This window comes from Pelobates fuscus, chromosome 1 (genome assembly GCF_036172605.1).
Source record: "Pelobates fuscus isolate aPelFus1 chromosome 1, aPelFus1.pri, whole genome shotgun sequence".
Classification (NCBI taxonomy): domain Eukaryota; kingdom Metazoa; phylum Chordata; class Amphibia; order Anura; family Pelobatidae; genus Pelobates; species Pelobates fuscus.
The window spans coordinates 584502-599598 of record NC_086317.1 but is presented as its reverse complement, the minus strand read 5'-3'; the positions used below and the strand labels follow the sequence as shown (position 1 = coordinate 599598).

The 15097-nt window shown below is 45.7% G+C and overlaps 1 protein-coding gene across 2 annotated transcripts in view; it reads right to left on the bottom strand.

Annotated features, from left to right (window-relative positions):
* The window catches only part of SLC37A1 (solute carrier family 37 member 1), a 66303-nt gene extending 53101 nt beyond the window's left edge, over window positions 1-13202 (bottom strand). Inside the window, exon 1 of one of the 2 annotated variants that reach the window (XM_063445514.1) lies at window positions 13107-13202. The gene's annotated coding sequence lies outside the window, so the exon portion shown is untranslated. Of the gene's footprint in view, window positions 1-10192; window positions 10293-13106 lie in introns of those variants that run through there. The other variant, XM_063445505.1, reaches the window with a different exon arrangement.
* Between the last annotated feature and the right edge of the window lie 1895 nt (window positions 13203-15097).

Below are 15097 nucleotides of genomic sequence, written 5' to 3'. Positions count from 1 at the left end.
GCAATGAACATTGCAGGTTCATAGAAATGATTTACATTGCAGCTCTAAGCCTGCCTTCAGTGGCTATCTACCACACAGACACTAGAGGGCTTCCTGGATCGAAATGGACCTTTGGTCTGGTAACTGACACTGGACGTCCACACGCTCTGCATGAGGACATCCAGCGTCAGATTTCCCCCCATAGAAAACATTGATTCAACGCGCATTAGACCCCGCTAGTCGCATGACGAAGGAGAGGGCGCAGAGGGAAAAGGTAAAGAAACCGTTGTAACGGATCCACTGGCACCCCGACTTGGTACCTCCGTTAAAGGATGCTCCTAGTGCTTCCTGAGGACTCCAAGCACTCTGGCAGACACCATAATCACCGAATCCAAGAAACCTTTAAATTCTCCCAAGCGTATGAATGCTGTAGACCATTGAATAGGAACCATACGAATAGGCTTGTACCCCTAGCAGTCAACTGGAACAGCATACAATAAATCCTTCCCCCAATAATGAGACGACACATCACTTTGAGGTAAAACAGGAACTCTGGACTGGCTCATCCAGCCTGGCTTTTATTTCCACTCACACATACAGGCCACACCCAGGGGGAGGCATAAAAGAACCAATGACATAGATGTTACCTCCCACACATCCCCTCCCCTTAGTGTGACACATAATCCCATTATGCATACAGAGTAAAATATACTTTTACACAACTTTCATAACTTTAAAACCATACATCACATTCACATAAAAATACATATCCACAATCAATCCATTCAGGGGAACAACATATTAAAAAATGGCATGAATCCGACCAGGGGTTCAAAAGTTACTAAAAGTATATTTTGTTCCTTTCTGGCTGGCAGAAAAACATCCCCACAATGCACCCTGGTTTCCTCCCTTCTGCCCTGGAGTTAATTGGAGAAGTAATCCAATTACCCAGGACTAAAGGCAGACTCCATTAACCACATGGTTGCAAAACAACATAAAACACTTTAAAATACATAAAGTCACATTTACACATAACACACAGACATTTCACCTATCCCCAGATAGCTGGGATCTGCACGCACAAAACTACCGAATAGCGCGCAGATCCTACTCACACAGTACAATTGCCATGGAGCTAAAGTCTTTCCCATAGTCTTTCATTATATGAATAGGCTCCATGGTATGGCTATCTGGGGTATCACATTCCCATAAAGTCTGGTCCATAGTCCAAAGGCAAGAGGCGGGCAATCAGCCCCCTCCAAGGACACGTGGCGAGGTCGGTTTCGCCACACTTCTCCCCTTTACCCCCCAGACTAACAGGGTACTTGACCTCCTGCCGGTCAGTGCCCTTGTTAGTCCAGCAGCCCACCCACAAGACAGAAACAGCAGAGCAGCCCACCCACAATAAACAGTTACTACACCTGGGTGAGGGAGAATCTTGTCCAGGTTCAGGTGCCTCACCACGGCTGTGTGGGGGACTGGTAGGCTGCCTTGGTAGGTTGCTGAGGGGGCAGAGACCAGCGGTACTCTGTCCTGTTGCCAGCACTACCACGGGAGTAGTCTGGTTGGAGCCTGGTTGCTGGAGACCGACTGTCTCCCCTTTAAATACACCGCTCTGCTGCTGGAGACCGACTGTCTCCCCTTGAGTTACACAGCTCTGCTGCTGGAGACCGACTGTCTCCCCTTTAGTTACACAACTCTGCTGCTGGAGACCGACTGTCTCCCCTTTAGTTACACAACTCTGCTGCTGGAGACAGACTGTCTCCCCTTTGGCTAAACAGCCCTGTTGTGGGGGGGCAGGACCGACCGTCCCTACCCCCTGTGCTGGAAGTGCAGAGACCACGGTCCCATCTGCACAGGTGTGGGGCTTACAGTCTCCCCCTGGTACATTAAGCTGCCACTGGGGAGAGGTGGTAACCAGCTCCTCTCCCATTAGAACACTCTGCCGCTGGGGAATGGAGACTGGGCTCTCTATTCCCTGTACATTAATGATCCGCCGCTGGGGAGAGGTGGTAACAATCTCCTCTCCCATGCATACTTCCCGTCTCTGCGGAGGGAGACCGACTGTCTCTCCTCCCAGCACAGAGTCCTGCTGTGGGGGAAAGGGGGCTGGGCTCTCTATTCCCTGCTGGATACTCTGCCGCTGGGGAATGGAGACCGGGCTCCCAATTCCCAACAAATCACACTGCCGCTGGGGAGGGAGGACGGCTCCTTCAGCTCCCTGTAACTTGGGCGCAGAGACCACGGTCCCATCTGCGCTGGTGTGGGGCTTACGGTCTCCCCTTGGTGGGTTAGGCTGCCGCTGGAGAGAGGGTGTAACAAGCTCCTCTCTCTGAACTGTAACCTGCCGCTGGGGATCTGGGCCGACTGCCCAGCATCCCTGTAGGGCCAGTAGAGAGACCTCGATCCCATCTCCACCTGCCATCTGTGGGTCTCTCCAGGACCAGTCTATGAGGTCTGGTTCTGCTTGTCGGGTAGGTTGGAGCTGCACGAAGCTGAGCAGGTGTTGGTAGTCCTGCTCCAGCTCCCACTCCCTTGTTACCAGGTGGGTCATGTCTTTGCTCACCTCGCATTCGTCAGCCCAGACATACATGCCCATCCGGTAGTCGTAGATGTCCCAAAACCTAGACCCCTCCGTGCTGCCAAGATCAATGTCGTCCTCCAAGGCATCCCATAATAAACCCGGGCCATCATAATCATCCCCCTCCGGTAAGTCGTGCTCGGCCGTCCAGGGGGTAAGTCGAATGGTATGCCACCAGAGGGCCTGGTATGCGTTGTCTAGCCAGATCTCTCGCCATACCAGGGTCTCTAGTCTTGTCACCCACTCATCCAGGGGCTGCTCTCCCAATAGATACATGCGCATCGCCACACGCTTCTGTAGCCGCTGCTCATCACTGGGGAGACTCTCACCTCGCCGCCACTGGGCGTCTTCCAGGGCATCATACCAGACTTCCTTTCTGTCTGCATCCCTGTAGTCCGTGGCCGCCTCCTCCTCCTCATCATGGAACGCTGTCCAAAAACTAGCTGATTCCATCCTGCTGTAGCCAGGGGCGCTGTACGGATACTAGCGTTGCCCTCAATTTGTAATTCCAAACGTTACCAGTGTCTCTGAGCTGCTTCTCCTCGCACTAGGACGCCATCCCACCGCTGCCACCAATGTAACGGATCCACTGGCACCCCGACTTGGTACCTCCGTTAAAGGATGCTCCTAGTGCTTCCTGAGGACTCCAAGCACTCTGGCAGACACCATAATCACCGAATCCAAGAAACCTTTAAATTCTCCCAAGCGTATGAATGCTGTAGACCATTGAATAGGAACCATACGAATAGGCTTGTACCCCTAGCAGTCAACTGGAACAGCATACAATAAATCCTTCCCCCAATAATGAGACGACACATCACTTTGAGGTAAAACAGGAACTCTGGACTGGCTCATCCAGCCTGGCTTTTATTTCCACTCACACATACAGGCCACACCCAGGGGGAGGCATAAAAGAACCAATGACATAGATGTTACCTCCCACACATCCCCTCCCCTTAGTGTGACACATAATCCCATTATGCATACAGAGTAAAATATACTTTTACACAACTTTCATAACTTTAAAACCATACATCACATTCACATAAAAATACATATCCACAATCAATCCATTCAGGGGAACAACATATTAAAAAATGGCATGAATCCGACCAGGGGTTCAAAAGTTACTAAAAGTATATTTTGTTCCTTTCTGGCTGGCAGAAAAACATCCCCACAATGCACCCTGGTTTCCTCCCTTCTGCCCTGGAGTTAATTGGAGAAGTAATCCAATTACCCAGGACTAAAGGCAGACTCCATTAACCACATGGTTGCAAAACAACATAAAACACTTTAAAATACATAAAGTCACATTTACACATAACACACAGACATTTCACCTATCCCCAGATAGCTGGGATCTGCACGCACAAAACTACCGAATAGCGCGCAGATCCTACTCACACAGTACAATTGCCATGGAGCTAAAGTCTTTCCCATAGTCTTTCATTATATGAATAGGCTCCATGGTATGGCTATCTGGGGTATCACATTCCCATAAAGTCTGGTCCATAGTCCAAAGGCAAGAGGCGGGCAATCAGCCCCCTCCAAGGACACGTGGCGAGGTCGGTTTCGCCACACTGGTTTCGCCACAACCGTTTTTAACCCTTTATTTACCAGGGAGAAGGGGGGGGGGGGCGCAATGGAGGGGGGAGGCAGGGGCAGCACTATACTATTCCTTTAAGCCATATCTGCGGTTTTTAAATTTACTGAGAAGCAATGGTCTCTTCTCTCACATATTTAAAGTGTATCTTTCAATGGGGGGGGGGGGGGGGGGGGGGGGGGAGGAGAAGGGGGGAGGGGGGCCATCAGAACTAGCTCTTACATACTATACACACTACACAGTTACTGCCATTCTATATACACTACACAGTTACTGTTACACCATACACAGTTACTGTTACACCATACACAGTATACTGCCATACTATACACAGTAACTGCCATACCATACACACTATACACAGTTACTGCCATACCACACACACACTATACACAGTTACTGCCATACCACACACACACTATACACAGTTACTGCCATACCACACACACACACTATACACAGTTACTGCCATACCACACACACACACACACACACTATACACAGTTACTGCCATACCACACACACACACACACTATACACAGTTACTGCCATACCACACACACACTATACACAGTTACTGCCATACCACACACACACTATACACAGCTACTGCCATACCACACACACACTATACACAGCTACTGCCATACTATACACAGTTACTGCCATACCACACACACACTATACACAGTTACTGCCATACCATACACACACACTATACACAGCTACTGCCATACCATACACACACACTATACACAGATACTGCCATACTATACACAGTTACTGCCATACCACACACACACTATACACAGTTACTGCCATACCACACACACACTATACACAGTTACTGCCATACCACACACACACTATAAACAGTTACTGCCATACCACACACACTATACACAGTTACTGCCATACCACACACACTATACAGTTACTGCCATACCACACACACACTATACACAGTTACTGCCATACCACACACGCTATACACAGTTACTGCCATACCACACACACACACACACTATACACAGTTACTGCCATACCACACACACACACACTATACACAGTTACTGCCATACCACACACACTATACACAGTTACTGCCATACCACACACACTATACACAGTTACTGCCATACCACACACACTATACACAGTTACTGCCATACAACACACACTATACACAGTTACTACCATACCACACACACACACTATACAGTTACTGCCATACCACACACACACACTATACAGTTACTGCCATACCACACACACACTATACAGTTACTGCCATACCATACACACACTATACACAGTTACTGCCATACCATACACACACTATACACAGTTACTGCCATACTATACACACAGTTACTGCCATACTATACACACACTATACACAGTTACTGCCATACTATACACACACTATACACAGTTACTGCCATACTATACACACACCATACATAGTTACTGCCATACTATACACACACTATACACAGTTACTGCCATACTATACACACACTATACACAGCTACTGCCATACTATACATAGCTACTGCCATACTATACACAGCTACTGTCATACTATACACAGCTACTGTCATACTATACACAGCTACTGTCATACTATACACAGCTACTGTCATACTATACACAGCTACTGTCATACTATACACAGCTACTGTCATACTATACACAGCTACTGTCATACTATACACAGCTACTGTCATACTATACACAGCTACTGCCATACTATATACAGCTACTGTCATACTATACACAGCTACTGTCATACTATACACAGCTACTGTCATACTATACACAGCTACTGTCATACTATACACAGCTACTGTCATACTATACACAGCTACTGTCATACTATACACAGCTACTACCATACTATACACAGCTACTACCATACTATACACACTTACTGCCATACTATACACAGTTACGTCCATACCATACACACTATACACAGCTACTTCCATACCATACACACTATACACCGTGTAACGGATCACCTGGCACCCCGACTTGGTACCTCCGTTAATGGATGCTCCTAGTGCTTCCTGAGGACTCCAAGCACTCTGGCAGACACCACAATCACCGAATCCGAGAAACCTTTTAAATTCTCCCAAGCATATGAATGCTGTAGACCATTGAATAGGAACCATACGAATAGGCTTGTACTCCTAGCAGTCAACTGGAACAGCATGCAATAAATCCTTCCCCCAATAATGAGACGACACATCACTTTGAGGGTAAAACAGGAACTCTGGACTGGCACATCCAGCCTGGCTTTTATTACACTTGTACACTTACAGGCCACACCCAGGGGGAGGCATAAAATAGCCAATCACATACATGGTTCCACCCACACATCCCCTCCCCTCAGATAACAGTAAACCCAATTATCCGGTACACTTTTTTAGCCAGGTTCTGGATGTACCCCAAAAACAGGGGGTACACCTTTAAATCCAGCATCGCTGGATAGCCCTTATTCAGGGGGACAACATATCCAAAAATCAGTTCATTCGGATAAACGGTTCGGGAGATATAGGGTTCCAAAGATTTGACCGACCGCATGGGTAAAGTATCCGAAAACAGTTCCATGCATTTTGGCCCTGCGGTCGGTCACAGACAAGGGAATGAAAACAGACAAATTGCCTGTGTTATAGAGCCTGGAGAGGGTTTGAATGAATTCCCTTGTTTGTGGGGTTCTTTCTACCGAACGGCGGGCCGTTCGGTAGTTCCCATACGAACTTCTGGAAGTATGGAGGTCTCAGCGGTGTTTGCCTAGTCGAGCGTCCGATTTTAGTTCCAGACACTCAACGGCAAAACACCGCTGTTCGGGAGTTTAAGATGGCCGCCGCCACGTGTTCGTTTCCCGAATGGCGGCCACCCAGAGGACAAAGAATACATTACACTGATTGCCAATTACCCGTTCGCAACATTGTTGCAAACGATAATTGGAGGCACACTTATTCCTGGGTGGTCTGGTTGTTCGGTAGTTTCACTCAGTATAATGAATGGAGTGATTCTACCGAACAATCAGATGAATGCTGCATACATATAACCCAGGTTAACTGAACACATTATAACATATGTAATATTAAAGGCAGTATACTGTAATCTGCTCCACAGTCTTAAAGGGACAGTAGTCCCAAAAGTCCCAATATGTCCACTGATGCTTTTAAAAGGGCCAGCAGCAGCAATATAAAGTACAATATGCCCCAAATAACCCAGGGGCCATAGTCAGCAGGTAGGAGGCTAGCAACCAGGCTTCTCCAGTTCACAGTGGCGAGGTTGGTTTCGCCACACACCGCTACTGCCATACTATACACACTCTATACACAGTTACTACAATACCATACACACACACTATACACAGTTACTGCCATACCATACACACACACTATACACAGTTACTGCCATACTATACACAGTTACTGCCATGCCATACACAGTTACTGCCATGCCATACACACTATACACAGTTACTACCATACCATACACACACTATACACAGTTACTACCATACCATACACACACTATACACAGTTACTACCATACCATACCATACACACACTATACACAATTACTGCCATACCATACACACACTATACATAGTTACTGCCATACTATACACACATTATATACAGTTACTGCCATACTATACACAGTTACTGCCATACCATACACACACTATACACAGTAACTGCCATACCATACACAGTAACTGCCATACCATACACAGTAACTGCCATACCATACACACACACTATACACAGTAACTGCCATACCATACACACACTATAGACAGTTACTGCCATACCATACACACACTATAGACAGTTACTGCCATACCATACACACACTATACACAGTTACTGCCATACCACACACACACACTATACACAGTTACTGCCATACCACACACACACTATACACAGTTACTGCCATACCACACACACACTATACACAGTTACTGCCATACCACACACACACTATACACAGTTACTGCCATACCACACACACTATACACAGTTACTGCCATACCACACACACTATACACAGTTACTACCATACACACACTATACACAGTTACTGCCATACCATACACACACTATACACAGTTACTGCCATACCATACACACTATACACAGTTACTGCCATACCATACACACTATACACAGTTACTGCCATGCCATACACACTATACACAGTTACTGCCATGCCATACACACTATACACAGTTACTGCCATGCCATACACACTATACACAGTTACTGCCATACCATACACACTATACACAGTTACTGCCATACCATACACACACTATACATAGTTACTGCCATACTATACACACACTATACACAGTTACTGCCATACTATACACACACCATACATAGTTACTGCCATACCATACACAGCTACTGCCATACTATACACACACCATACACAGCTACTGCCATACTATACACACACTATACACAGCTACTGCCATACTATACGCACTATACACAGTTACTGCCATACTATACACAGCTACTGCCATACTATACACACACTATATACAGCTACTGCCATACCATACACACACACTATACACAGTTACTGCCATACCATACACACACACTATACACAGTTACTGCCATACCATACACACACACACACTATACACAGTTACTGCCATACCATTCACACACACTATACACAATTACTGCCATACCATACACACACCATACACAGTTACTGCCATACTATACACAGCTACTGCCATACTATACACAGCTACTGCCATACTATACACAGCTACTGCCATACTATACACAGCTACTGCCATACTATACACAGCTACTGCCATACTATACACAGCTACTGCCATACTATACACAGCTACTGCCATACTATACACAGTTACTGCCATACTATACACAGTTACTTCCATACCATACACAGTTACTTCCATACCATACACAGTTACTTCCATACCATACACACTATACACAGCTACTTCCATATCATACACACTATACACAGCTACTGCCATACTATACACTCTCTATACACAGTTACTACAATACCATACACACACACTATACACAGTTACTGCCATACCATACACACACACACTATACACAGTAACTGCCATACTATACACACACTATACACAGTTACTGCCATACTATACACAGTTACTGCCATGCCATACACACTATACACAGTTACTACCATACCATACACACACTATACATAGTTACTGCCATACTATACACACATTATATACAGTTACTGCCATACTATACACAGTTACTGCCATACCATACACACACTATACACAGTAACTGCCATACCATACACAGTAACTGCCATACTATACACACACACTATACACAGTTACTGCCATGCCATACACAATTACTGCCATACCATACACACACTATACACAATTACTGCCATACCATACACACACTATACACAATTACTGCCATACCATACACACACTATACACAATTACTGCCATACCATACACACACTATACACAATTACTGCCATACCATACACACACTATACACAATTACTGCCATACCATACACACACTATACACAGTTACTGCCATACCATACACACACTATATACAGCTAGTGCCATACCATACACACACTATACACAGCTAGTGCCATACCATACACACACTATACACAGCTAGTGCCATACTATACACACACTATACACAGTTACTGCCATATCATACACACACTATACACAGCTAGTGCCATACCATACACACACTATACACAGCTAGTGCCATACCATACACACACTATACACAGCTAGTGCCATACTATACACACACTATACACAGCTACTGCCATACCATACACACACTATACACAGTTACTGCCATACTATACACAGTTACTGCCATACTATACACAGTTACTGCCATACTATACACAGTTACTATACAAAGTTACTGCCATACTATACACAGTTACTGTTACAGTATTAGGTATCTTTACCTGCTGGGTTATGGTCACTGGTCCCCACGTTATGCACCTGTCAGTATCCTCAGTAAGTCTCACCTTACAGCCGACTCCTCTCTCTCTCTCTCTCCCTCTCTCCCTCTCTTTATCTCTCCCTATCTTTATCTGTCTTTATTTCCTTGTTGCTTCAGTAACTGACAAACATTTTACTTCCTGGAATAAGATCTAGCAACAAGTAACCACCTCCCTCCTTTACAGCACCTACCTGGCTCCCCAACTCCCTCCTTTACAGCACCTACCTGGCTCCCCACCTCCCTCCTTTACAGCACCTACCTGGCTCCCCACCTCCCTCCTTTACAGCACCTACCTGGCTCCCCACCTCCCTCCTTTACAGCACCTACCTGGCTCCCCACCTCCCTCCTTTACAGCACCTACCTGGCTCCCCACCTCCCTCCTTTACAGCACCTACCTGGCTCCCCAACTCCCTCCTTTACAGCACCTACCTGGCTCCCCACCTCCCTCCTTTACAGCCCCTACCTGGCTCCCCACCTCCCTCCTTTACAGCACCTACCTGGCTCCCCACCTCCCTCCTTTACAGCACCTACCTGGCTCCCCACCTCCCTCCTTTACAGCACCTACCTGGCTCCCCACCTCCCTCCTTTACAGCTATACTACTATACATCTACTATACACAGTTACTGCCATACCATACACACACTATACACACATTACATACAGTTACTGCTATACCATACACAGTTACTGCTATACCATACACACACACTGCTATACCATACACACACACTAAACAGTTACTGCCATACCATACACACTATACTCGGTTACTGCCATACCATACACACTATACTCGGTTACTGCCATACCATACACACTATACTCGGTTACTGCCATACCATACACACTATACTCGGTTACTGCCATACCATACACACTATACTCGGTTACTGCCATACTATACACAGTTACTGCCATACTATACACACACACATTATATTCAGTTACTGCCATACTATACACAGTTACTGCCATACCATACACACACATACTATACACAGTTACTGCCATACTACACACAGTTACTATACACAGTTACTGCCATACTATACACAGTTACTGCCATACTATACACACACACACATACTATACACAGTTACTGCTATACTATACACACACACACACATACTATACACAGTTACTGCCATACTATACACAGTTACTATACACAGTTACTGCCATACTATACACAGTTACTATACAAAGTTACTGCCATACTATACACAGTTACTATACAAAGTTACTGCCATACTATACACAGTTACTATACAAAGTTACTGTCATACTATACACAGTTACTGCCATACTATACACAGTTACTGCCATACTATACACAGTTACTATACACAGTTACTGCCATACTATACACAGTTACTATACAAAGTTACTGCCATACTATACACAGTTACTATACAAAGTTACTGCCATACTATACACAGTTACTATACAAAGTTACTGCCATACTATACACAGTTACTGCCATACTATACACAGTTACTATACAAAGTTACTGCCATACTATACACAGTTACTATACACAGTTACTGCCATACTATACACAGTTACTATACACAGTTACTGCCATACTATACACAGTTACTATACACAGTTACTGCCATACTATACACAGTTACTATACACAGTTACTGCCATACTATACACAGTTACTATACACAGTTACTGCCATACTATACACAGTTACTGCCATACTATACACAGTTACTGCCATACTATACACAGTTACTATACACAGTTACTGCCATACTATACACAGTTACTGCCATACTATACACAGTTACTATACACAGTTACTGCCATACTATACACAGTTACTATACACAGTTACTGCCATACTATACACAGTTACTATACACAGTTACTGCCATACTATACACAGTTACTATACACAGTTACTGCCATACTATACACAGTTACTGCCATACTATACACAGTTACTGCCATACTATACACAGCTACTGCCATTCTATACACAGTTACTATACACAGTTACTGCCATACTATACACAGTTACTGCCATACTATACACAGTTACTATACACAGTTACTGCCATACTATACACAGTTACTATACACAGTTACTGCCATACTATACACAGTTACTATACACAGTTACTGCCATACTATACACAGTTACTATACACAGTTACTATACACAGTTACTGCCATACTATACACAGTTACTATACACAGTTACTATACACAGTTACTGCCATACTATACACAGTTACTATACACAGTTACTGCCATACTATACACAGTTACTGCCATACTATACACAGTTACTATACACAGTTACTGCCATACTATACACAGTTACTATACACAGTTACTGCCATACTATACACAGTTACTATACACAGTTACTGCCATACTATACACAGTTACTATACACAGTTACTGCCATACTATACACAGTTACTATACACAGTTACTGCCATACTATACACAGTTACTGCCATACTATACACAGGTACTATACACAGTTACTGCCATACTATACACAGTTACTGCCATACTATACACAGTTACTGCCATACTATACACAGTTACTATACACAGTTACTGCCATACTATACACAGTTACTGCCATACTATACACAGTTACTATACACAGTTACTGCCATACTATACACAGTTACTATACACAGTTACTGCCATACTATACACAGTTACTATACACAGTTACTGCCATACTATACACAGTTACTATACACAGTTACTGCCATACTATACACAGTTACTATACACAGTTACTGCCATACTATACACAGTTACTGCCATACTATACACAGTTACTATACACAGTTACTGCCATACTATACACAGTTACTGTGACAGTATTAGGTATCTTTACCTGCTGGGTTATGGTCACTGGTCCCCACGTTATGCACCTGTCAGTATCCTCAGCAAGTCTCACCTTACAGCCGACTCCTCTCTCTCTCTCTCTCTCTCTCTCTCTCTCTCCCTCTCTTTATCTCTCCCTATCTTTATCTGTCTTTATTTCCTGGTTGCTTCAGTAACTGACAAACATTTCACTTCCTGGAATAAGATCTAGCAACAACTAACCACCTCCCTCCTTTACAGCACCTACCTGGCTCCCCACCTCCCTCCTTTACAGCACCTACCTGGCTCCCCACCTCCCTCCTTTACAGCACCTACCTGGCTCCCCAACTCCCTCCTTTACAGCACCTACCTGGCTCCCCACCTCCCTCATTTACAGCACCTACCTGGCTCCCCAACTCCCTCCTTTACAGCACCTACCTGGCTCCCCAACTCCCTCCTTTACAGCACCTACCTGGCTCCCCAACTCCCTCCTTTACAGCACCTACCTGGCTCCCCACCTCCCTCCTTTACAGCACCTACCTGGCTCCCCACCTCCCTCCTTTACAGCACCTACCTGGCTCCCCACCTACCTCGTTTACAACACCTACCTGGCTTTACAGCACCTACCTCTTTACCTTCCTCCTCATTGCACCTACCTTCTTCGTCACACCTATCAGCAATTAGCTACCCACCTACTTCCTTTTCACAGCACCTAGTTTCTTACTTTTTAAAAACTTTGAAACATCATTTTACTTTTTTAAAACATCAATTTACCCTCAACTTCTCTGTGCACCCACCTAACTGCTCCCCTTGCAGCCCCCAGCCCCCTCCCCCTTGCTCTCTGCAATACAGGTAACTGGTTAGACAGGTTGGCCAGCTGTTGTTGGAATGTTCTGCTAGGTGTGACCAGGTGACATTACACTCCCCGTGCCATTCACACTATAAGCTGTGAATCTATGTAACTGGGTACACTGTGAGCCCCTCACCCCATGTCATAGCACACAGTGACCCCCCTCACCCAATGTCATCATAGCACACAGTGACCCCCCCCCCCCCCATGTCATAGCACACAGTGACCCCCCCTCACCCAATGTCATCATAGCACACAGTGACCCCCCTCACCCAATGTCATCATAGCACACAGTGACCCCCCCCCCATGTCATAGCACACAGTGACCCCCCCCCCCATGTCATAGCACACAGTGACCCCCCTCACCTCATGTCATGGCACACAGTGACCCCCCACCAACCCCATGTCATTGCACACAGTGACCCCCCTGATCCCATGTCATGTCACACAGTGATCCCCCACCAACCTCATGTCATAGCACACAGTGACCCACCTCACCCCATGCCATAGCACACAGTGACCCCCCTCACCCCATGTAATAGCACACAGTGACCCCCTCTCACCCCATGTCATCATAGCACACAGTGACCCCCACCAACCTCATTTCATAGTACACAGTGACCCCCCTGATCTCATGTAATAGCACACAGTGACCCCCCTGATCTCATGTAATAGCACACAGTGACCCCCCTCACCCTATGTAATAGCAAACAGTGATCCCCCCCCAATGTCATCAGAGCACACAGTGACCCCCCCATGTCATAGCACACTGTAACCCCCTGATCCCATGTCATAGCACACAGTGATCCCCCACCAACCTCATGTCATAGCACACAGTGACCCCCCTTACCCAACGTCATCATAGCACACAGTGACCCCCCTCACCAAATGTCATCATAGCACAGAGTGACCCCCCTCACCCAATGTCATCATAGCAAACAGTAACCCCCCCCATGTCATAGCACACAGTGACCCCCCTTACCCAATGTCATCATAGCACACAGTGACCCCCCCATGTCATAGCACACAGTGACCCCCCCACCCCATGTCAAAGCACACAGTGACCCCCCCACCAACCTCATGTCATAGCACACAGTTACCCCCCTCACCCAATGTCATCATAGCACACAGTGACCCCCCCATGTTATAGCACACAGTGACCCCCCTTACCC